General features: G+C 31.7%; 1 pseudogene; it reads left to right on the top strand.

The window, feature by feature from the left end:
* The first annotated feature begins 9105 nt into the window (after positions 1-9105).
* LOC108662411 (putative UPF0481 protein At3g02645 pseudogene) lies at positions 9106-10944 on the top strand (annotated as a pseudogene).
* Positions 10945-24544: the final 13600 nt, after the last annotated feature.

The raw sequence follows: 24544 nt of genomic DNA, 5'->3' as shown, positions 1-24544 counted from the left end.
GTGTGGATCCAAGTATGATACTAAGCTTACAAAATGTGTTCATTAGCCATATTAATCCAACAATCAAAAAATCTAATAGTCCAATACGTGCCATGGCACATTACCAAACATACAAAGACATTTATCAAAACATGTAAGGAGAAGCAATCAAGTGTGCAAAGCAACCTAGTGATTTCAATATACTATTGTATATACGAACCCCATTATATCAAAGCATATAGTTCTTAACATGCTAGGCACAACTAACCTCAAATGTGATAAGAAATGTCATTCTAAAATATGCAAGGGCATTTAGCCCACAACACTAATTCTTTCCGGAATTAGTTAACATACAACTTTCACAAAGGATAATAAACAATTCAACTTATACATAGTCACATATGTATAGAACAACATTCAACCATTACCATTATTCAAAACAAATACAAGTTATGTATCACTCATTTGAAATGAAATTCACAGCAATAAAGGCTTGTCCCCCACTTGAAATCTAATATGTAGTATTCAAATTTACATACACAGAGATTACAAATCACATTTCTAAAACCATTTGAAATCACAACAAATCAAGTGGTTATCCATACTTTTTCATGACCAAATTTCCAATGCATCTAAACATGCTTAATAGTATATATCAAATAGTTTATAAAACTACGTATCTACTCACAAATCAAGAGCACTCCTTTCCAAGCTTTCGCAAAAATTGACCCTTACTTCACTTTAGTGAGTTTGAGTCTTAAACAACACCTAAAATGATGATTAATCATTAATATATTCAAAGATCCATAATACATTCGTAATACATTAAATACTCATTTCTAACCCTAAATAATCCATGCTTAAAAATCCAAAGTTTTTCTTTAACACTTGCTCCAAAACTCATACTCATCAAATAAACAACTTATCTTATACCTTTCCTTACCTTGGTGAGCTTTTACACAAAGATTCTAACCAAATGTTGGAAATATAGGTAGAAAATTTAGGTCCAAAGAAAGATATAAAAGTTAGAAACTTGAAACCCATTTTTTAGAGAGACATGAGCTAGAAATCCTTACCCTTAGCTCTTGAAAATCAAGGTTTGATGGTGGAGTTTAAGGGTTTTAAGGGCTGAGAAGTTTGAGAGAAAATGAGTGGACGAACAAAGAGAAATGAAAAAAATAAGGGAGGCTCGGGTTTTGGGGGGTTTAGGGCTTTTTTTTTTTGTTAATGTGTAGGGGGTCGATCTTAGCTAAAGAAAGAATGCTTACATTTTGTTTTGAGACTCAAGGATCGACCTTTTTGTGAGTTGTGGTCGATCTTAGCAATTTCCAGAATGCTACCCATGTTTTGGATGCTCTTGGGATTGACCCCTCAAGGGCAAGGGTTGATCCTAGCAAGTTTCATAATGCATTTTATCCAATTCTCAACCTAGGGATCGACCTACCAACCGCCAACTTGCAAAAATTGATGCTTTCAAGTTGTAAATCAATTCTATTCTTTCCACCAATCTTCAAGCCCTTTATGTATGGTTTCCCAAGGCTAAAAGTTAAGGAATTTAAGCTAAACAAAGCATTTTCCTAAATTCACCAAGTTAATTATCTATTTGTCCAAGTAATGGAAACTAAGGGTTTTACAATGAAGTTGTAGGAGATCATTTTCTTTAATTTTCAGGCTATTTAATTTAGGAATATGTGATTACTTTTTCGGTTGTTTTTTTTATCAATAAATAATAAAATCTTTTATATATATATAGGGACGGAGCTAGCTAACTTTTGTTGAGGGGTCAAAGACAAAGAAGAATAAGGGCTAAAAATTTTTAGAACTAATATGTTGAACTTAACAAATAATCAAAAAATTCATAATAGATAACAATTTTATATAACATGTAAATAAAAAGGAATAAGAAAAGAAAGACTTATAATAGTCCTTTAGGAAAGTTGTGCTCGATGATGTTTCCTAGAATCAAATTCATTTATTATTAACTCTGTACTGAAAAGGCTAGTAATGTTTTTCTTAATATAAACAATTAAACTATATGTAAGAAACTCATTATCCATTTTGTTATAGAGTCTTGTTCACAATTTTCATTATTGAAAAGACTCTTTACAGTTGCTGTAGAAATTGGAAGAGTAAAAATAAAGTAAATTAATATATCAATTAGAATAAATAAAAAAATAATACCTTGATGAAATTTTAAGCAACAACTAACAGTGCAACACTACAAGTTTTTAATTTTTAAAAACTAAAATCATAGAATATAAAATCAAAATAATAGAAAAAAGAAGAACATGGTAAGAAAAAGATAGAACCCACATAACAAAAAAGAAAGAAGAAGAACATGGTTGATGGTTCGTAAAAAGTTAGAGAAGAAAATCTATAGAGACTTAGAAAATATGAGCAAATAGAAAAGGAATGAAAAAAAATCAAATACAAATAATAATATTATAAATAGAAAGAAGAAGACAAAAGAAAACTTTAGGGGCATTTTAAAAAATAACCCTTAAAGATAAGATGTTTTCAAAAATAGCTCTTTTTATAATTTTACCAATTTTTAGCCAAGTTGGACAAAATTACCCTTAATAAAATTACACGCTATGATGTTACATGCCATGTACAAAAACATGTTACACGCCATGTACAAAAATATGTGACAAGTCATGGTTAGGTTATTATACGTTATGGTTAGGTTGTTACATGCTATATACAAAAATATGTAACAAGCCATGGTTAGGTTGTTACACGCCATGTATAAAAACATATGACAAGCCATGGTTAGGTTGTTGCACGCCATGTTGAAAAAAAATATTGTTGTTACACGCCATGGTTAGGTTGTTACACGTCAGTTGAAAAAAAATACTGTTGTTACATGCCATGTACAAAAACAAGTTACGCGCCATTGTTAAAAAAGGTTGTTACACACTATGTTGAAAAAACAATATTTTGTTACACGCCATGTTTAAAAAATATTATTGTTACACGACAAATTCAAAAATATTTGTTACACTTTAATGCCTAAAATATTGTTATTACTTACAAACCAAAACTTCAAATCCTCTCAACTCTTTTCATTTTTTTTTATTTTTTTTTTACAATTTGGCACCGATTAAAGTGTTTCTAACATGTTTTCATAAATCAAAATGTAAATTTTTTTTATCTAAAACACCTACTTTTATTAAAAATAATTTTTTTTTTTCAAAAACCTAGGTTTATAAATTTCAAAAATTTGAGTTTATTGGTGTTTAGGTCCCGAATTGATTCAATAAAAATCTATTTCATATATCTGTGGTTATTTCTACCATTTCAGTTTCATTCAAAATACCTAAAAATCGAATTTCCCAAATAACCATCCAACCAAGCACGTCAAAACCATTGCTTGGTGTATTGAAAGCGTAAAAAATAGAAATCTGAAAACGTGAGAGAGAGAAACTGGAAGCATAGTAGACGAATACTGAAAAGAGAAATCGATAAAATTTGAGAGAGCAGGATAGTGAGAGAGAAATCCGAAGCACAAATGGAGAGAAATTGTAGTGAATGGTTTAATTTATTTGAAATAGTTTAAAGGGTATTTTTGTCAAGTCATGGCTAAATATGGTTAAAAACAGTTAAATTTTTTTGATGGTTATTTTTAAAATGTCTTTATAAAAAAGGTCATTCCTCACAATTTTCTCAAAACTTTACCTCCTTTTAATTTCATACAACAGTAGTGAATAGTCCTCATCCTTTCTTGTCCAAGTTGGCAAGCTCATAAATCTCTCTTAAAGAATAAAGTATGTTTTGGTAATAAGTTACAGGAAAGAGAGTAAAGTCAAAATGAAAGGATAAAAGATAAAAAGAAATAAAAAAGAAAAAGAAGGAGAGAGAAAGAGAAAGAGGTGTGAACAAAATTTGATACTTAGGGTAAAATTGGGTGAGACTTGTGAGGTAATTTTGTTATTTTTTATTTGTATTAATTATTGAATAAAAAAATTATTTTGAGGTATCATTAAATAATATATATAATAAATAAAAGATTTAAAAAATTTTGGCCCTCCATGTTTTTATACTAACATCTGTCCACACACACACATACACATATAATTTTCAATGAATAATAACTTATCAATCTATCAAAATTAAACATTTATTGATAAAAAGTTTTAAAATTTGCAATGCATAGGAAAATAGTGTCAGTAAATCATATAAACTCTACCAAATATTTTGATAAAAAATTTATGCTCGTAACTAAATTTACCAGCAACAAAAGCTAGAAGAACAATAGCAAAGGAATTTTGAACTCTCCCTTAAAATCACTAATCACATACCAATCCCCGAATTAAGGCCGTTGGAGAGGAGTCAGATTTGACCTTGATTAGTGATTAGTGATTGCCATGGTTATTTCCTTTCAGGCTTTTCTTAATTAAAATATTATATATCTTGGATGCAAGACCTTTCTGGGTCTTACTAGAAAACATACAAGTAAGACTTTGCCATACCCTCTCATTGTGGACCCAGAAAAGAAAGGAACAGAAAAGGACAACATGGTCAGTGACACATGACGTAACTAGTATACATTTTTCTTTCCAATAAAACTGACATGTCGTTGAAAAACCAAAGCAATACATAATAGTGGTAGTTTTGTAAAGTGCTTCTTAAATAAATGAAAGTTCTTCAAAAAACAAAAGCAATGTTAATATTCTGTTGAAGTTTTTCCATTCCAATTGAATGTTATTGGTTACGTGACATGCACCGGCCTCGAGCCTCAGACAATGAGGACAACCAACCGCTACCTAAACTAGGCAAGCGAAGAAATTTAGTGAAGACTAAAGACGCGTTAGACAGTAGAGGGAGGTCTTCTTATTATATTAGGTTATAATAATTAAAACTATGAAATATTAACGAGGGAAAAGTACAAGGGAAGTACACATTAGCTGTAAAAATGTTACTGCGAGCGTAAAAAATTATTAGTTTAATGACATTACCATGCGCAAAGCAAGTTTAGGCAAATTAAAAATGAATTTGTCGTGTTGTAAGGTCAATGGTCAATGAAGCCAACCTAACCATAAGATTCTGCCCTTTGAGTCTTATCCTTGATTATTCAGCGTACTACATTTCACACTTCGCTTTGGACATGGGTTTGGTTCTATCAATATCCAAGTGCCCAAATCTAAGAGTTTTGATATTGCACGTTAAACTTTTGTTCCCCAATACATGACTGGGTACGATTGTACGGTCTAAGCCATTGGCTAGATGCCTATATATGAGTTACATATTAATCCATATATAGATTCCTTCCTCAAAATAAAAAACACATGTATGATTATTATACTTAAAACCATATTATATTTTGACTTTTTCACGCAAAATTTTCTAGATTTTTTCCTTTCAATTTCCTTTTTGTTAGATCCAACCCTGTTTTGATCACTTTATCTTACATGATTCTTTTGTTTGAAAGATTTAATTAATTAAATTGAGGTAATTTCTTCTAAAAAGAATTAATTTAACTGAATTAAGGTTTAAAAAAGAAAATATTGAGTCAATTTAATATATATATATATATATATATATTTATAGAATATTAAGTTATCTTAAATCAAGAGTTCTTATTTTACTTAGATGGTGTGGCATCAAGGAGTATAGGAGAGGCCGGCATTGGTGGTATATTACGTGACCATTGTGGCTCAGTTAAAGTATTGTTTTCAAAGTTCATCGAGAAAGGAGATTCAAACGTTATCGAAATTCTAGCCATAAACGAAGCTCTAATTAGTTTCATTAATTGTTTACTGCATTCACATATAAAGTTACTAATTGAAAGTGATTCACACAATGCGCATCAAATAGTTTTATAATCCATAGGAGGCACCTTGGAGATTCCGGCAATGCATAATTCAGATTGAGAATATGAAGATATGATTCCTCCAATGCAAAGCTATGTATGTTTATAGGGAAGCCAACAATGATGCTGACTTACTTGACAAATGCTTGTATTCATAGAAGGAATGGTTTATTTTTGAAATGTTTGTTTAACAGGAGATTGTGAGGTGGCAGTAGAAAACGGATCATGCTTGAATGGATTTAGGAGTTTACAATGGAGCAGAGGTTGAATTAAAATAGGACTCAATTAAAGGAGGGATGAGATTGATCGGTTGACTTGGAATTCAAAATAGAGTCGGGCTGGTCACTATAATTCTCTAAGATGCAATGAATGGGAGATAATTAGGACAATGGTTTAATAAAGGTGGATTTGGACATTAATTTCAATGGCACAAATATTTTCAAGTCGGACAGCATAAGAGGACATTGATATGATTGGTGCCTAAAGGTGTCAGGTAATGGTTTTCATGAATGGTTCAAAATGACCAACGTGTTTAACGCTGTCTAGACAGCAAGGAGTAGGTTCGGACAAGGCATCTCCAACACGGGATTGTTAAAAATAGGGTAAGGCAGTAGATGAGAGACTGGGTTATAGCTCCCAAATCACGACTTTATATGGATAACTAGCGTGGTTAGTGAGCGAGTGCCTGAATATCCTTAATTCTCGTCGTATCGTTATCGATTTATAAATAAAAAAAGAAGATGATATTAATGTATCTTTTTAAATTTATTGATTTATATTCATAGAATCTCATAGTTAATAGATTGAAATTAAGTAACTGAAATATGTAAATTATAACATCATCCAGAATTTACTCAACTTTTCTTTTAATTTATCTTTGTACAAATAAAGTCCTCTGCTGATTCCATCTTTAACTACTAGAAATAAAATTGCATAAATTTCAAAACAAAAACAATAAAAAACCTAAGGTGTGCATCCTAGTTTATTGAGCTTATATGGATTAATAAAGTAAAGTTCTATACATTCAAAAAAAAATCAAGAGTTCCTAATTTTATGTGAAATTAAAAATTCTTATACTGAAAAAAAATGTTAATTAGAAAGTGTAAAATGTAGTAGAATAAACTACATCACTTTTATCTATATTATAATTAAATAATGAGGAAATTGTAAGAAATCATCAAATTCATAAGGCCATTTCAAAAATAGCTCATAATATGAAGTAAACTATTTTTACTTAATTTTTGCCATGATTTGACAAAAATGCACTTGAAGCCATTTCAAATAAATTAAACCATTTATCCTAATTTTCTCTTCTAATTTATCTTTTGGGCATCTGTCAACTATGCTCCTAATTTCTCTCTCGTCATCCAGCTCTCTCTAATTTTATCGATTTCTCTCTCCCGCATTCTTTCCCTGCATCCGTTTGTTGTGCTCTCGATTTCACTCTCCCATCATCGAGATCTCTCTAATTTTGCCACCATTGCCATATCTCTGTCTACTTCTCATCATATCGTCATCGATTTACAAATCAAAGAGCAAAGATGGCATCAATATATGTTCTTAAGTTTATTGATTTATATTTACAGAACCCCAAAGTTGATAGGTTGAAATTAAATAAGGAAAATCTGTCGATTATGACAATATTGCCCAAAATTGTTAGTCGTGATATTTGTATGTAACAACTCTAATGCACTTGGCATGTAACAAATCTATTAAAGATGTCATGGATTAAACATGGCATGTAACTTAATCTTTTTCTTTGTATTTCACTAAAACATAAACTCTTGGCATTAAACACCTTAAACATGGTGTGTAATAACTTTTTTTTTCAACATGACCTGTAATAATTTTTTTTCAATATGTCATGTAACTTGGTGTCTATCTTTGTATTTTAGTAGAATATAAATTATTAGAGTTAAACACATTAAACATGACGTGTATTAATTTTTTTTTTTAATATGACGTGTAACAATTTTTTTGTTTAACATGGTGTATAACTTGATCTCTATTTTTGTGTTTCACTAGGACATAAACTCTTGAAGTTAAACACCTTAAATATGACATGTTATAATTTTTTATCAACAGGGCATGTAACTTGGTCTATATTTTTTGTATTTCACTAGAACATAAACTCTTAAAACTAAACATGGTGTGTAACAATATTTTTTTGAATATAGTGTGTAATAATATTATCTTCTAAACATGGTATGTAAGTTGGTCTTTATCTTTGTATTTCACTAAGACATAAACTTTTGAGTTAAATACGACGTGTAATATTTTTTTTTTTCAACATGATAAGTAACAAGATTTTTTCTAAATTTTTTGGGTTGGTTTTTTCGTTAGAGCTCTTACAATAGTTGCATACCATCAATACATCTTTAGAGCTATAGCTATCAAGGTTTTGGGATCCTTCCACAACAACCCCACCACTTAAAGGTAAAAAAAAAAAAAAAGATAAAACAATCATCGAAAACCAAATAGCTTCGTCTCAACTTCTCTTTTTCTTTTTCTCTATTTGTTCATTTATGTGTATGAGAGAATGATTATGATGATGGCCCTTTTTTTTTCATCTTTCTTTTTTTGTACTTTAAATCTTTTATTGTTAGCTTTTGCACCTTTGTATTATTGTTTGTGAGTAGTGGTAGTGTTGATTTTTCCTTTCTAAAAAATAAAATTTTTTTCACGTTTGAGTATGAGGAGTTTTCACTAAGAGTAATTTGTCTAAATTTTTTTTTTTGGCAAAAAGCAATTAAAATTAAGAAGTAGACTATTTTCGAAAATACTTTTTTTTTTAGGGCTAAAAAAAATCATCCTCAGAAATTAAATAATGATTAGAAATTAAAGAGGAGAGATATCAAAAAATTCAATTAATTCAATTTTAAACATGTATTTATGAATAATTGACTTATAAATCGGTAGATCTCATTCTTAAGTTTATGTAACAAATTTTTGCAACATCCAGGCAGAAAAAATTTAAGTTAGGAAAAAACTCAAAAGTGTTGGACAGGTAGAATTATTTTATTAAAATCATAATATTTTCAGATTTTTTATCATTGGAATTCAAGGAATTAACATAGGTACATTAATGTAAGTAGGTAGGTATGTAGTATTTATACAAATAAAATCGCTGTGAGCAGGTATGCTTGCATTAGTCAAGCATATACCCGCCCGGTGGTAAAGGGAGAGCCGTGGAAGTGTGGTAAAAGCCTTAGGAAATTTGATGTGAAAATGAGAAACACATTTCTTATTTCTTTTGGTTAGTTGAAGTATGAAATAAAGATAACATCAATAATGGTGATATTTATGCTCTCTAATTGCGCCTATAAAAGGTTCATTCTCACAATCCCAGCTGCACCAAAACTGCCAAATCTTCTCCAAAAAGTGGCCAAGAACACCACCACCACCACCACCAACGACAACAAGAACATCCCAAGCCAAAAAGAAAGGAAAGCAATAACATAAAAATCGACATGTCTTCTCTCCAGACAACAATGACCTCCAATTTCAGTTCAAATTGCGACGAATTTCGATGGGTGATCAACATTCGTAGATTCCTTGATGAAGAGCTAGAAGATGATATTGAAATTCCGGTCTCTATCTTTAATGTTCCGAAAGCACTGATGTCCAGTAGCCCTGACTGTTACACCCCGCAGCAGGTTGGTATCAGTCCTTATCATTATTGGCGACCAGACCTTTATGAGATGGAGAGATATAAGCTAGCTGCAGCGAAAAGAACCCAAAAGCAATTGCAGTGTCCTACATTTGAAGATCTTGTTGAACAACTGGAACAGGTTGACCCAAGGATTCGAGCTTGTTATCACAAGTACTTGGATCTGGATTCTGAAACTTTAGCTTGGATGATGGCCATTAGTACGTCATTTTTGCTCGAGTTTCTTCAAATCTATGTTTTCCATGAAGGAAAGACTTTATCATCAGAAGTGTGCTCGAGAATGTCCCATTTGGTTGATCATGCAGGAGCAAAATCAGCTCACAATTCGATTCTCAGAGACATTATGATGCTTGAGAATCAGATTCCATTGTTTGTACTGCGAAAGGTGCTAGAAGTCCAATTCTCGTCGTTGGAAGCAGCCGATGATTTGTCGCTTTTGATGTTAAGGGGACTATGTCGAGAGCTCTCCCCTTTCAAAATGATGAAGAACTTGCCAAAGATTGATATCTCCAAGTGTCCTCATGTTCTAGACTTCCTGTACAATATGATCGTGCCGAAACTGGAAGAACAGTCCGAACCAATCCAACAACCGGAGGATCAAAATAAAGAAACCACAAAAGACAAACAAAGCAATCCTGTGCTGGACTCAAGTTATGCGAAGTGGCTCTTGAGTGAGATATGGAAGATGTTCTCAACTATGAATTGTGCTCCAACACGGCTAATCAAAGCAGCCCTGAAGTCCGGACCTGTTAGACTCATACTTAACTTGCCCTGGAAAATCCTCTCTAACCTCCCTGGATTTTCGATCCTGAGAAAACCAATCGAGTACTTATGCTTCATAAAAGAGAAGGAAGAAGAGGTTATATCATCTGCAAGCAATTTCAGCATCCATAAACCACCTCTTATAGAGGAGATCGCAATCCCTTCCGTAGCTGACCTCTCAAAAGCTGGTGTCCGTATTTTGCCAACTAATGGTAACATTTCAACCATCAGTTTTGATGTCACGACTGTTACTTTATACCTCCCCATGGTCTGCTTAGACATTAACACAGAGGTTGTCTTGAGGAACTTGGTGGCATATGAAGCATCAAATGCGTCAGGGCCTCTAGTGTTTACTCGCTATACTGAATTAATGAATGGGATTATTGATACTGAGGAGGATGTCAAATTGCTAAGAGAAAGGGGCATTATTCTGAACCATTTGAAGAGTGACAAAGAGGCTGCAGACATGTGGAATGGGATGAGCAAGTCCATCAGGCTGACCAAAGTCCCTTTCTTGGATAAAGTGATTGAAGATGTTAACAAATATCACAATGGCAGATGGAATGTTAAAGCCACAGACTTCTTTAAGCAGTATGTTTATGGTTCCTGGCAGTTTCTCACATTGCTGGCCGCAATTATGCTCCTGTTCCTGATGACATTCCAGGCCTTTTGCTCGGTTTATAGCTGCTCTCAAGTCTTTCGAATCCAAACCTCGGACTGACATATCTGGTGCATCTTCATGTATACATAAATCAAGCTAATATATAGGTAGGATGTAAGACCTTGACAATCATTGGTTTCATTGATTGATTAATTAATTTGGTTGTTGTTCCTAATGGGACAGATTGGATTAAAAAATGTTATTCATATATATATATATATATAGATATATATATAGGTTTGCTAGATTCTTAATTGAAATTAGGTTTCATGTTTAGATAAATTAAAGCAATCCGCTTTTCAGTTGATTAAGGGTGGAGGATATATACCTTAGCCTTTTAGGTTGAAGCTATAGTGTTCTTGGACAGACTTATCATTAGAGGCTGTTCAGGATTATTTGGTATTGTAAAAGATTATAAAGTGTACTGATTATAAGATTAATTCTCCATTGTTTGCCTGAATAATATATGTTCATTCATTTCTCACCATTTCCCTAGAAATTACATCATCTGAATATAAGGTCACAGCGAACTCTAAATTAAAGTAATGTGAAATAACATCACTTGTAAGACAAGAATCATGAAATTTAATTATTAGCATAAAGTAAAGTATTCCATTAAAGAAAAGAAGGACCAGATAAAATGTTCTAGTCCATTCCAAAATTAAACTTAAGGTGGCAGATTAATAAATTAAAAGGTGAAAAAGCAAATCACTTCATAATTTAGAAGCATTAAAAGCTGTATACATTAAAGCATTAAAAAACAATGTATTGTTAGGTTGTTTATGTTGCGCTATTAATTGACTGCAAACAATTCGGATATTGTGCTATTAATTGGGATTTGGTTTGCAAACAATTGCTATCATTATTAATATTAGCAATGTGGAAAATGGAAAATGGAAACTTGATGAAAATAGGCTGTTTGAAGGAAGATCGATCAAATAGATCATCTAGATTGTATAAGTAAAATCATTTAACTTAATTAAAGTTTAGGGTAATTAAGCAATTAATTAAATGAGAAAATTTAGAATAATTTAAATTAGTTAAATTAATTAAGATTCTATTATAGGGTTTTTAAAGAATTTAACTAATCAAATTTATAAAAAAATGTTTTAATTAGTAGTTTAGCAATGGAATAAATATTTTATATAAGTAAATAAAAAATTAATTAAATCAGAAATATGATGCATAATATTATATATTTCATTTAAATTAGGGATGTATTAGTAATTAACCAATAAATTAAATTATTAAATTTAGAAAAATTTAAAATTATTTAGCTTACTTAAGGTTTAGGGTAAGCAATTAATTAAATGTGAAAATTTAATAAAAGTTAAAATTAATTAAATTAATTAAGGTTGTAGTTTAGGGTAATTAAAGAATTTAACTAATCAAATTAATGAAAAATTTTTTAATTTGTTTTTTAGAAATGAATTAAATTAATAATATTAGTTAATTAAACAATATTTAAATTAATTAAGGTTTATGTTAAATTTATTAAATATTACTAAATATTTTTAAAATAATTTAAATTAAATAAGATTGTAATAAATTAATATGTTGGTAACATATAAAATTTTAATAATTCTAGTATTTAAGTTGGTTTTTGTTTTCAATTGATGTTTGTGTTAACATCTACTGACGTATAATTTAATTATATTATTAAATTTAGGATTAGTTATATAAATTAGTTAATTAAATTAATAATATTATTTAATTTTAAAAATATTTAGGATTTAGTGTGATAAGTAATTAAGCAATTAATTAAAATAAGTAATATATATTATGATATTTATTTTATGTAGTCCTTTGACTTCTGATAGATTAAAGTTCTGTAAAATGAAAAAGTGGTCACATGACTTGGTTTAGAATTGAAAGTTATGTGGTACATATGAGTTAAATTTTTCTTTTTTTTTCTCAAATTAAAACTTAGATTAACAATCTAAGCCTTGGTTTTAATATTAGACAAGTAGTGCTTTTCAAAAGTTAAAGCCATTTGGCTTCCTACAGTGGCTAAAGAGATGAGCATCATAGCAACCTCATCAACTTTAGGTCCAAAAAACCCCCTTTTTTTAAGGTAATTATAAGGAATGATAGTAATTATGTAAAACTAATGAGTCTTCTTTTCTCAATTTTATCCTAAAAAAATGGGGTTTTCTGAATTTAAAGTTGAGGCTGTCATGATCTCTTTGGCGACCATAGGAAGCCATAACTTTGGCTCTTGTAGATCACTTCTCCAACATTAAAACTAAAGTTTATAATGCTAATCTAAGTTTTAATTTGAGGACAAAATAATTTGCTAATGGAATTACCAATGAAAATCAACTAAAAATTGACTTACGAATTAAAGACATCACTGATTGAATTACCAATGAAATACTCTGTGGGTAAGTTATTGATGGAATATTTTGTCACTGATGGATTTTCCATTACCAACTGCGCTATTACTAATGGAAATTTTCATTGTAATTTCTATTGGTAGTGTTACATACCAATGAAATCTTTACTATTATTGATGAAAATTTTCGGTAATGACCTTTTTTTTAGAAGTGACAAAGTAATGAGCGAAATGGGGCTCGACATCAAATAGCGTAAATGAATCTTGGCCTATGTTTCCCCAACAATGGTCTTTGTTCTTATTAATGGTTCACCTATTAAAGAGTTTTAGCTAGGAAAAGGACTTAGATAAGGTTGCCATCTATCCTCGATGCTTTTCAACCTTTTTATCAAAGTTCTAAGTGCTCTTATGTATAAACTAATTGATAAATAGCTCACAAAAGGAATGGAGGTTGGTTCATCTGGTGCCTTTGTTTCCCATCTTCAATGCACCGATGACATAGTAATTTTTTGTGAACCAAATCCCCAACATATTTTAGATATAAAAAGAGTTTTGAGGTGTTTTCAAGTTGTTTCCAATTTAAAGATTAACTTTGAAAAAAGTTGGCTTTATGGAGTTTAAGTGGATGAAACTAATGTGGTACAGTGGACTGACATGATAAAATGTAGAGTAGATAAGCTCCCTTCAACCTTCCTTAGGCTTCCTCTATGAGCTATTTCTAGTTATATTGCTATGTGGCAGCCAGTCATCTGACGGTTGGAGAGTAAACTTGCATCATGGAAGGCTATGATTCTATCCATGGACAGGCATGCTATTCTCTTAAGATCAGTTTTGAATAATCTGCCATAATTTTACATGTCCTTGTTTCAGATGCTAGTTCGAGTGTGAAATATAATTGATAAAGTTTAGTGAAGATTGCTATGAGGTGGGTCTAATCTTGTGCGCAAGCTTCATCATGTCAATTGGGCTTTAGTCTATAATTATTATCATTTAGGAGGACTTCGGATAATTGATATAGGCCCAAAAATATAGCTCTTCTCAACAAATGGTTATGGCAATTTAGTAATACGCTGAAGAGCTTATGGAGGTGTGTACTTGATCACAAGGCCAACCAAGACAATAAAAGTCTAGTCTCGAGTCTAAACAATCCCAATAAGATGTCCAGCATGTGGAAAAACATTTTTAAGCCTCTTGTCGGTGATTGTGAGTTTAGTGCTATAGTAATTGATAAGATGGGCCTCTCATTGGTTAATGGAAGTAGAATTCAATTTATGGATGATGAATGGGTGAATGCATTGATCCCCAAATTTACCCTCCCTAAAATCTATGCCTTATCGGCAAAAAAGATGACAGCATAGAAGACTATGAAGAATGGGTGGAAAATGAGTGGCATTGGAAGGTTTAGTGTCACGACCCGGAACTCCCCATCGAGCCCATGACAACCACCGCGAAGCCTCGACAAACATTCTTCACCCCGAATATCGATCGAAACTCACAAGGCTCTCGTATCAGCTTTCGCACTTCCCCGGTGAGCAATAGCTATCAAATATCAAAATACGAAGGATTACAAATCATTTCCAAATCATAACATAACATATTGTTTTTTTTTCTCACAGGGGTATTTTCGTCATTTTTGTCAAAAACCTCAAAACTTGTTAAAAATGTAGTAGGTAAGCCGAAAATATATATATTTAATGATTTAAAAACAAATTAAGTATGTAAAACGTTCATTTGAAGTGAAAATTTGACCATTTGGATATAATAAAAATATTCAATAAAATAAACTATTTTCTTTTAAAATAATTTTTATAAAACTATCGATACATAATTCTTATAGCGTAAAAGTTAATTATATTCATATATACTATAAAGCAAATAACCAAAGCATAAAATTTCTTTTACAGTGACATGTGGGCCCACCTCTAACCGAAATGCATCGAAAGCTGGAAACCTACAGCTTTTACCGATTTGAGTCCAAATGAAAGCCCTTGTCAAAGTCAGCTAATTATGGAATTCCATGAGCCTGAAATGTTAGGAAATGAGGGTGGTGAGATTATAAAATCTCAGTGAGTAAACAGATACCATCTAAACTATCTAAAGTCGAGTAAATGGAGACAATTAAAATAAATCATCATACTGTAATTTCATTACCTTTCAACTCATTTCAACCAAATAAAATCAATCCATAAAAATCGAGTAATCAACTTGGCTTATGAATTCCTTAAAATTTGGGCTCGTGCCAAAACTCATACTCGGTGATACCTAGCGCAGGGCATCCAACCGAGTCCGCCAAGGTTGTTAAAATTTTTGTATACATTTAAAATATATTTTTAGTTTGAGAAAAATACAGCCGTTCCTTGACGTTGGCTGAGTTCCCCTTCACGTGGTGGTTTGGGATGAAGTGAACCCTAAGCTTTACCCCAAGAGATACCCTACGTGCCTCTCCATTTGAGGTAAGAATATAATGGAGTTTACCGTGCCCCTCTAATAGGCTGGTCCACGGAACCCCCTCTGCAGTGAATAATTAATATATACTTCATCAATCAATAAAATTCATTCTAGCATGACATGGCAATTTATCGCAACCTAGCCTCTCAAGGTTGAATACACAGTATAAATAATTATAACACTAAAATTAGTTTAGCCATTCGTGCTCATTTATTGTCATAATCCATTCAATTCAAAACCATAAATTTGCAACACAAGCAGGCAGTCTCCAATTACTCTATTTCAAAACCAGTATTCAATTTTTCAGCAAATTTATAAAATCATAATTTCTCTTAAAACATAGCAATTTACCATTTAAACTCATTTTCCATAAAATCACACAATTTTATAAAACTACTCTAAATAATTAAGACGATAATAAGTTCACTCACAGTTTTAGGAGTCAATATACTCCTAATCCCAGTCTCAAAGCACAATTTCTGTACTTTTACTAGTGTACTTTGCTCACCACCTATCCACAATGTACAATACATAATTCATCACATCAATGCTTGATCATTATAAAATCAATTCAGGCTCGGTATATATACATGATATGATATCAACTTATCAGACAACCGTTTAAATGCGGTGCTGACCTAATTCGACCTATTATCTCCAATTTAACTCCAAATCAATTCTTCTCACTTTCTACACTTCAATTATACTTAAATTACCTTAGTGATTGTGAATGAGATTCAATTTATCAGTCCCGATAGCAAATTACGAAAATACCCTTAGTGGGTAAAAATTCGTATTTTTACTCCGAAAATTTCCATTATTTTTCTAGGCTCATAATTCATCATTATTCATTATAATTTCTCAAATATACATCAAGATTATCAGCCAATATTTCCCTAGAAAATTCAGCCAATAATGGAAATGGAGGAAAATAAATTCTTTTCTTCTTGTTTTATTCCTAAATATGCTAAACTAACTTAAAACACTAACATAACTTAAAATTAAATTAATCTAACAATTTTCTCTCTCCTAACCCATTTTTCAGAATTGAATTCATCATAATAACTCAATATTCAACCATGAAAATCAAGAACAAAAGCATGGGTAAGCTAGTATCAAGGAGAACTAAAGAAATTCTAACTTACCTAGCTTGTTTCCTTGATTTTTTCACTTTTTCTTTGGATTTTCACCTAGGTTTTCTTGTGTTTCCCTTTGTTCTTCCTCTCTTTCTCTCTCTTCCTTGCTTGGCCGGCCATATGAAGAAAATGGGCTGATTTTATGCCATTTTATAAAGAAATAATAAAATAATAAAGGTATGACACATGGCATTTTCTTATTGGTCCATTTTTAAAATTTTAAAATTTTAATATTTTTTATCTCCACCACACAATTAGTCAATGGTCAAAATGAGGATAAAGGAAGACCATGTGCTGGAAAAATGTCCTGGTGGTGGAAAATTATAATTTTGCCCCTGGGGTGGCAAAATTACCATTTTACCCTTTTACTCCAAATTATACCGAAATTAAAATTTTTCACTTCTAAACCTCAAATCATACTCCAATAAGTCAAATGAGGCCAAAAATCTTTTCTAAAAATTCCCATTTTGTCTTCAGGTGGTAAATGACCATTTTGCCCCTAGATAGCGAAAATTTCGGTTTGACTCCAAATTGATCCTCAAACTCCGAATCACTATATTAAACCATTCTAGGACTTTAAAATTCTTAATTTTATCGTAAATTCTCTATTTGATCTAGTTCAAGACTTAAATCAACTTTGTTATACCTCTAGGTACAATACCGACTTTTGTAAATTTTTTGGGACTCTCCTAGCATGCAAACATGCTATCCACCACATGTATGTCATAACAAATATTTTTATAGAGTCAGGCTTGTCATCTTCTCCCCCACTTGGATCAACCATATGATCCTTCTTCATGACTGATTTCGATATCCGGCTAAATATTAATATTTTAATATTATTTCATTAATAAAATATTATTTTATTCTAAAAATTTTATCTTGTCTCCTTGGTACCCAAAATGCCTTATTATGCCTCACTTGACTTCCAAATTGCCTTTTATCTTACAAATTCTCCTTCGATAAAATTATTATTATTTTATTGTTATTTTCTCACTTGCGAAATATTTTATCCTAAACTACTCCTTTCGTCTTTTATCACTTTTAAATATTTTAATTAACCTTAATTTGCATTCGATCAACTTTATTTATCACCATATCAAAGTATGGGGTATTTCATTTAGCTAAGAAGAAGTATATTGGGTTGGGAAAGGGAGCAATGAGATAGTTTTAATGCCACTTTAGAGAGCTAAGTCATTGGTAGAAACTTTGATGATATGCTAATTTGGAAACGTAGTCCCAGTGGTAAGTATTCCTCTGGATTTTTCTGCACACATGTGTTATGTTCTAATACCATTAGTGTTAATTTTTGGAAATTTATCTGGGTCGGACTTGCCCTGTATAAAGTTAATGTTTTCTATTGGCAACTTGTTAATGGAGGGTTTCCTGTCAAAGATATCCTAGTTGGAAAGGGCATTCTCAATGAACAATCAATAACTTGCCTTTCATGCAAAATGGAAGCTGAAACCATTGGCCATATTTTCTTTGCTTGTGATTATACTTGGACGTTATGGTAGTAGTGGGCAGCTTTTTAGGGTGTCTGTTGGGTGCTTTATCGAGATCGAATGATTTGTTTCCTCTCTTGGTTTCATTTTGCCTCTTTCTTGTGTAATGAATTGATTTGGACAATGGCATGGTATGCCATTATATGGGCTATTTGGATCGAGAAGAATGAGGTTGTCTTTAAAGGAAAAGAATGGAACGACAAATAGATTTTTGAGTTAATCAAGGTCAGAGTTGTATGGTGGTTGAATGCAAAATGGCCAGACTTTAATCTCTCTATTCATAATCTTGCAAGATTTCCAAATGAGGGTGTTGTTCCAAAAAAGTGTCAGAAGCCTTAAAAAACATTGACTAAGAGAAACCATAATAGGGGCGGCTTAAGTTTAATATGAAAAGTTCTTCTCATGGGTGCCCTGGAGATTCAAGAATTAGAGGTTTGCTTAAAAATGAAAACAGAGACACACTTGTTCTCTTCTTTAAGGCTATTGGCATTTTGGACTATAATATGGCTAAACTTCTCACCATCAAGGAAGCCATTCTGATCAATGTTGTTTCTAAATGGTGACACAATTGTCCCCTTATCTTTGAGAGTGACTTGTGTAATGTAGTGAAATGGGTCAACCAACCCTCTTAAGTTCCTTGGCGCATGAGAAGTCTTATTATCAAAATCCATAAATTGTTGGGTAGATTATTTCATTGGGTTATTAATCACATTCCACGCTCAACTAATGAAGAGGCCAATGCCCATGCTAGGGAAGGAAAGTTTAGAGCTCATGACTTACTTTGGACTGTTAGTAAGTGTAAAACCTGACCCTATAAATACATGTCATGACATACATGCATTGAGTAACATATTATTATGCTAGGAAAGCACCTAAGAAAAGGCGAAACCCGATATCGTACCTAACGGTACACTTGAATTGATTTAACCTCGAACTAGTTCAAATAGGAATTGTAGGATGAAATTTAATATTTTATAGTCCAGGAATGACTAAAAATGATTGTTCGGAGTTCGAGGGTTCATTTGGGGTAAAATTAGAAATTTTGATATTCAAGGGCAAAATCGTCATTTTGCCACCTAAGATAATAATTTGATCATGGAGTGAAATTTTTGACCAAGATTAACTATTTGGAGTATAATTTAATGATAGGAAGTGAAAAAGTTTAATTCTGGTGATTTTTGGAGTGTAGGGGCAAAATCGTAATGTTGCCACCCACGGACAAAATTTGAGATTTTGAGAGAATTTAGATCAAATTTGACAAATTGGAGAACGGTATGAGTATAAGGGATGAAAAATATGTCTATGGGCAATTTTTCAATTTTTGGGGCAAAAATGTAATTTTTGACTTTTACGGGGGCAAAAGTGTAAATTTTAAAAATTACTCCACCGAGACTTTGGATGAGTCTGAGAATTTTATCTAAGCTATGAATATATGAGACAAGTGTATGGTGAAAATTTGGAAACAAATGGATGAAATTTTAAAAATGGGCCAATGGGAAAGTGACATGTGGTATTTTTTTAATGATATAATATTATTTTTATGAAGAGTCAGCCCATTTAAACCCAAATTTTAAGTGCTGGCCGGCCATAAGGAAGAACAAGAGAGGAAATAGAGAGGAAAGGAGGAAAAAAAGGAAAAACCAAAGAGAAACAAGAAAATTCAAAGGGAAATTCGCGGTTTTCGACCGTTTACGTGTCTAACGATAAGATTTTTCGATTTTAGCTTGATTTCTACCTTTCCTATGCCTTTATTTCCATTTAGCATGCTTGAGGAGAGAGATCAAAAAGTGATATCAAGGGCTGGACGAAATTCTAGGGGAGAGAAATTGAAATTTTTAGGTTTTGATTTTTAGTTAAATTGATAGTTTTAGTTAGTTAAATGTGTTTAGAAATTAAATTGGGCAAGAAATCATTGAATTTTCACAATACCCACTCTTGGCTGGATGCTCAATGCTGTACAATGATGATGAATTGATTTTATTCTAAGGAAAATGAAGAGAAAATGATGAAAAACGATTAAACGTGATAGAAAAACAAAGTAGAAAATTAACCGACTTAATGTCCCATTTTTGACCGAATTTTCCAAGGAAAGGAGTGAGCTGATTTTGTTGTTTTTAGAAGGTTATTGGCTGATATTTAATGGTTAGAAATGTTGGAGAGAGAATGGGATGATTTAGAGCTAAAATGGAGCGCGTTAGCAATTTATCGAGCAAAGTGTCAAAAATAGGTTAATACTGCGTTTAAGCCATTTTAGGCTATTGCATTTCATACCATGCATTAGTATAGGATTTAAGTTAATTATATAGTGATTTAGCATCAATGTGATGAATTGTGTAAATTTTTGTAATGTGTTTAGGAGGAGAGCCTTCCGGAAAAAGCAAAGAAGTCGTACCCGATGAGTAGTGATCGGGGCGCTTAGAAAGCTTTTAGTTTGTACAAACGGTGAGTAAACTGATTATTATTATAAATTATCTAGAGTTTATTTTAAATGCCCTTTATGTATTTTATGAAATGAGAACGAGATTAAAACGGGATTTTTGATGTTTTAGGAATAAATGTGACAAATAAAAATATATTGTATTGATTATGAAATTGAGTAATTGGAGGCTACAAATTGACTTGAAAAATATATATTTTCCTAGGAATAGCTTATGAGAAATGAGTATATGTGGCTATATTTTGTGAATGCATTGGGAAATTTATGTAAGTTGTTTTACTATGCAGGCTGGATAAATAAATAAAAGCCACGTTATACTGTCGAAATTTTATTAAAATTGGTGGGTTAGTCACTGCAGTGACGGGTTTCCGTGGACTGCCTATTAGAGGGGCACGGTAAACCCAGTTATATAGTTACTCCGGTTGTAGAGGCGAGGAGGGTAACTCTTGGGGTAGTATTAGAGCTCACTTCACATCGAACCCCCATGTGAATGTCTAACTCGGCCAACGCCAAGAAACAGCTGGTTTTTAAAAATAAAAATGTGTTTCACGTGTGAATATTTTAACACCCTTGGCGGACTCGGTTAGATGCCTCGGCCAAGGTATCCCCGAGGATTAGTTTTGGCTTGAGCCTTATTTTAATAAAAGACATAAGCCTTAACAACTGTTTTGGTAAATTACAAATATTTTATGGTTTAAGAAATAAATTGGAAACATTATGAAATGGGTTGAAATTTGTTGTTTAAACTTGCCTCCATTTTACTCACCTTTAGATATTTATGATAATGTCTGTTTACTCATTGGGATTGCAAAATCTCACCCAACTCCTTTCCACCCATTTCAGGTTCAGTATAGACTGTAGATAGTTGATCTCATCGAGGACTACCACTGGATCTGCATTTTCCAAACTGTAGGTTCACAGTCCTTTTTACTTTTATTTTTTCGGGGGCCCTCTTGTTATTGTAAATTAAATTAAATATTTTGGCTTACTGTATTTCAGTATGTATAAATTTATTTAGCTTTTACGCTATAAAAATTATTCACGTATAACTCTATAAATATTGTTTTATAAGAAAATAGAATATTTTCCCTAATATTTCTTTTATTTTCTTATTATATTCAAATAACCGTAATTTCGTTTTAAATGAAGATTTTAGACTTTTAAACTCATTTTGAATATGAATTATGTGTTTTGTACTTGTATATTACGTTTTAGCCAGTTTCGAAATTTTTGAGAAAAAAATTACCAAAATACCCTTGTGTGGCAAAAATTTTATTTTGATTGTTTTTTATCTAAAATAGTATATATTCTCTAAAAACTCGATATTTAACAATGATTGCTCACAGGAAAGGAAAGAAACTGATATGTAAGCCTTGCGGGGTTCCGGTTGGCATTCCGGATAATGAGTGTCAATCGGGACGTCGCGACGATTGTCATGGGATTGAGGGAGGTTTCGGGTCGTGACAGTAAGCCCCTAATGATCACTGATGAAGCTGAAGTTAATAACTCTAACACTACTGTTCTAGAGGATATGATGACTTTTCCATAGGTGATGGTTATCTTACTTTTGACAGTTGACACATTTGTTGGCCTTTGATTTTTTTGTTAGATAGTTTATAATATAAGAAGTCTTGTTCAAATATGATTATACAAATTAAGTGATTATTCATATTAAGACTTGACTTTTAAATATAAAGAAGTGTTTCCAAACACAATTGTTAAAACACATTGATTAATTATTCAGTATTTTCAATAGACATATCTCTTGAAACTTAACAAGACACGTCTATTGAAACAAATTAGACACAACCTTTTAGTGTTTATAAAAAGACCATACTTTCAAACCAAACTTTATCATTTAAAACATTTACAATAGGCTTATTGTATGTAGGATACAACTTATAGTAGATAATAACTTTTAAAAGATAGTGTGTTACAACATGCCTCAAGCCTTTCTCCTTTTTGCTTATACTATTTTTTTAATAATTTTTAAGAGTTTTTTTCAATGCAATTTAATCCAAATTCAAGATTTCAACTTATGAATCAAGAATTCATCAAACTTGATCGGTTTAATGCAACCAATTCAACCGCTGGAGGGATAATATGGTGTTTTTTCTCACAACCTTCAAGGTTTATTATGTTTTGAATTCGAGTCTTATTGCACTTCCAAAACCGACTAATGAAGACTTTGATACACAAAAGGTAAAAAAAAAAAAAGTGAACAAAATGAACTGATATGTCGCGGACATATCTTAAATACTTTGACAGATCATCTATATGATCTCTACTCCAATCGAAAGACTCTAAAGGAAATTTAGGCAGCATTGGAAACTACTTACAAGAACAAAAAACAAGATACTGACAAACTTTTGTCTTTAAAATATTTTGAGTTTAAGATAAATGACAATATACCTATCATGGATCAAGTACATGAATTACAAGTTTTAGTTTCAAAACTAAAAGACCTTGAAGTTAAGGTTCTTGATGCATTACAAATAGGTGCAATTCTTTCTAAACTGCATTAATGTTGGAAAAATTACAAAAAAAAAGTATCTGCATTCTATGAAGTCTTTATTAATAGAACAATTCATGACTCAGAGACAAATAAAATGTGAAACACATGCTTATGATGCACTATTTCACCATTTTATTCAAATATGGACTTGTGAGTCAAAATTCCAATAATTTTGGAAAGAATTTTACGAAATCCAAGTCATCTAGAGTGAAAGTTTCAAGACAAGCCTTTAATATAAAAAGATAAGAAAAATATAAATTGTTTCCATTGTGGAAAAAAAGGCCATATGATTAATGAGTGCAGATCAAGAAAGGTAGGAAAGAATTTTGGTTTTAAAAATCCTTAAAAAGCAATCATACTACAAGAGGTTGTCAAGGAATTGGTTGCCATGGTTTCTACAATGAATACTGGAATACTAACAGAATTGAATATGGTTGTCGATTCCATTAAAAGTAAAGATTAGTGGTTGGATTTTGATGCTACAAGTTGTAACACCTTTCTCATTTAAAGAAAAGGTAGGGACCGGCATGTGAAGAGAAAAAGAGAACGAAAAAGACAAAAGAGAAGAGAAAAGAAAGAAGAAAAAGAAGAAGAAAAGAGGGTGCTCGACCAAAAAAGGGGCAAGGAAAAAAGAAGAGAGAAAAAAAAAAGAAAAGTCAAGCCGACAAAAAGGGAAGGAAAAAGAGAGAAAAGACAAGAAAGAAAAAGAAAGAAGAAAGAGAAAAAGAAAGAAGAAAGAAAAAGAAAGAGAGAGGGAGTAAAGAAAAAGAAAACGAAAGAGAGAGGGAGTAACGACGTCAAGGAAAAGAAGGAGAACGAAGGAAAAAGAAAGAAAAGAAGAAGAAAGAGAGAGGGAGCAGTGACGGTGCCGGAAGAGAAAGAAGAAGAAGAGAAAGGAAGAAGGAAAAAGAGAAAGAGAAGCGTCGGTAGGAAAGAAGACCGGTAGCAAGGAAAAAAAACAAAAACAAGAAAGAAAAAGGAAGAAACAGGAAAAAATGGAATAGCTAGATATACGCATGAACCAATAACGAAGTAGCGTCTCGCTATTGTGAGGTGAGTGGGTGCTAAATTTTAAAACTATATCCCGATAAATATATTATGTATGTTACATTTGATGGTTGACGAAATTGTGGAAAGCATGAGTTGGTAGAAAACCCTAGGTTGTTTGTGATTGAAATCAAGGATTTTAATTTTTTTTATATTATACATAAGTATATATCTACAAGGTTTTCAATACGGGGAAATAAACCTCTGATTGGCTTTGCACTTCAAAATTATACCTTG

This window comes from Theobroma cacao, chromosome 6 (assembly GCF_053813885.1).
Source record: "Theobroma cacao isolate CCN51 chromosome 6, ASM5381388v1, whole genome shotgun sequence".
NCBI lineage: Eukaryota > Viridiplantae > Streptophyta > Magnoliopsida > Malvales > Malvaceae > Theobroma > Theobroma cacao.
This window is presented reverse-complemented; position numbering and strand designations above follow the sequence as displayed.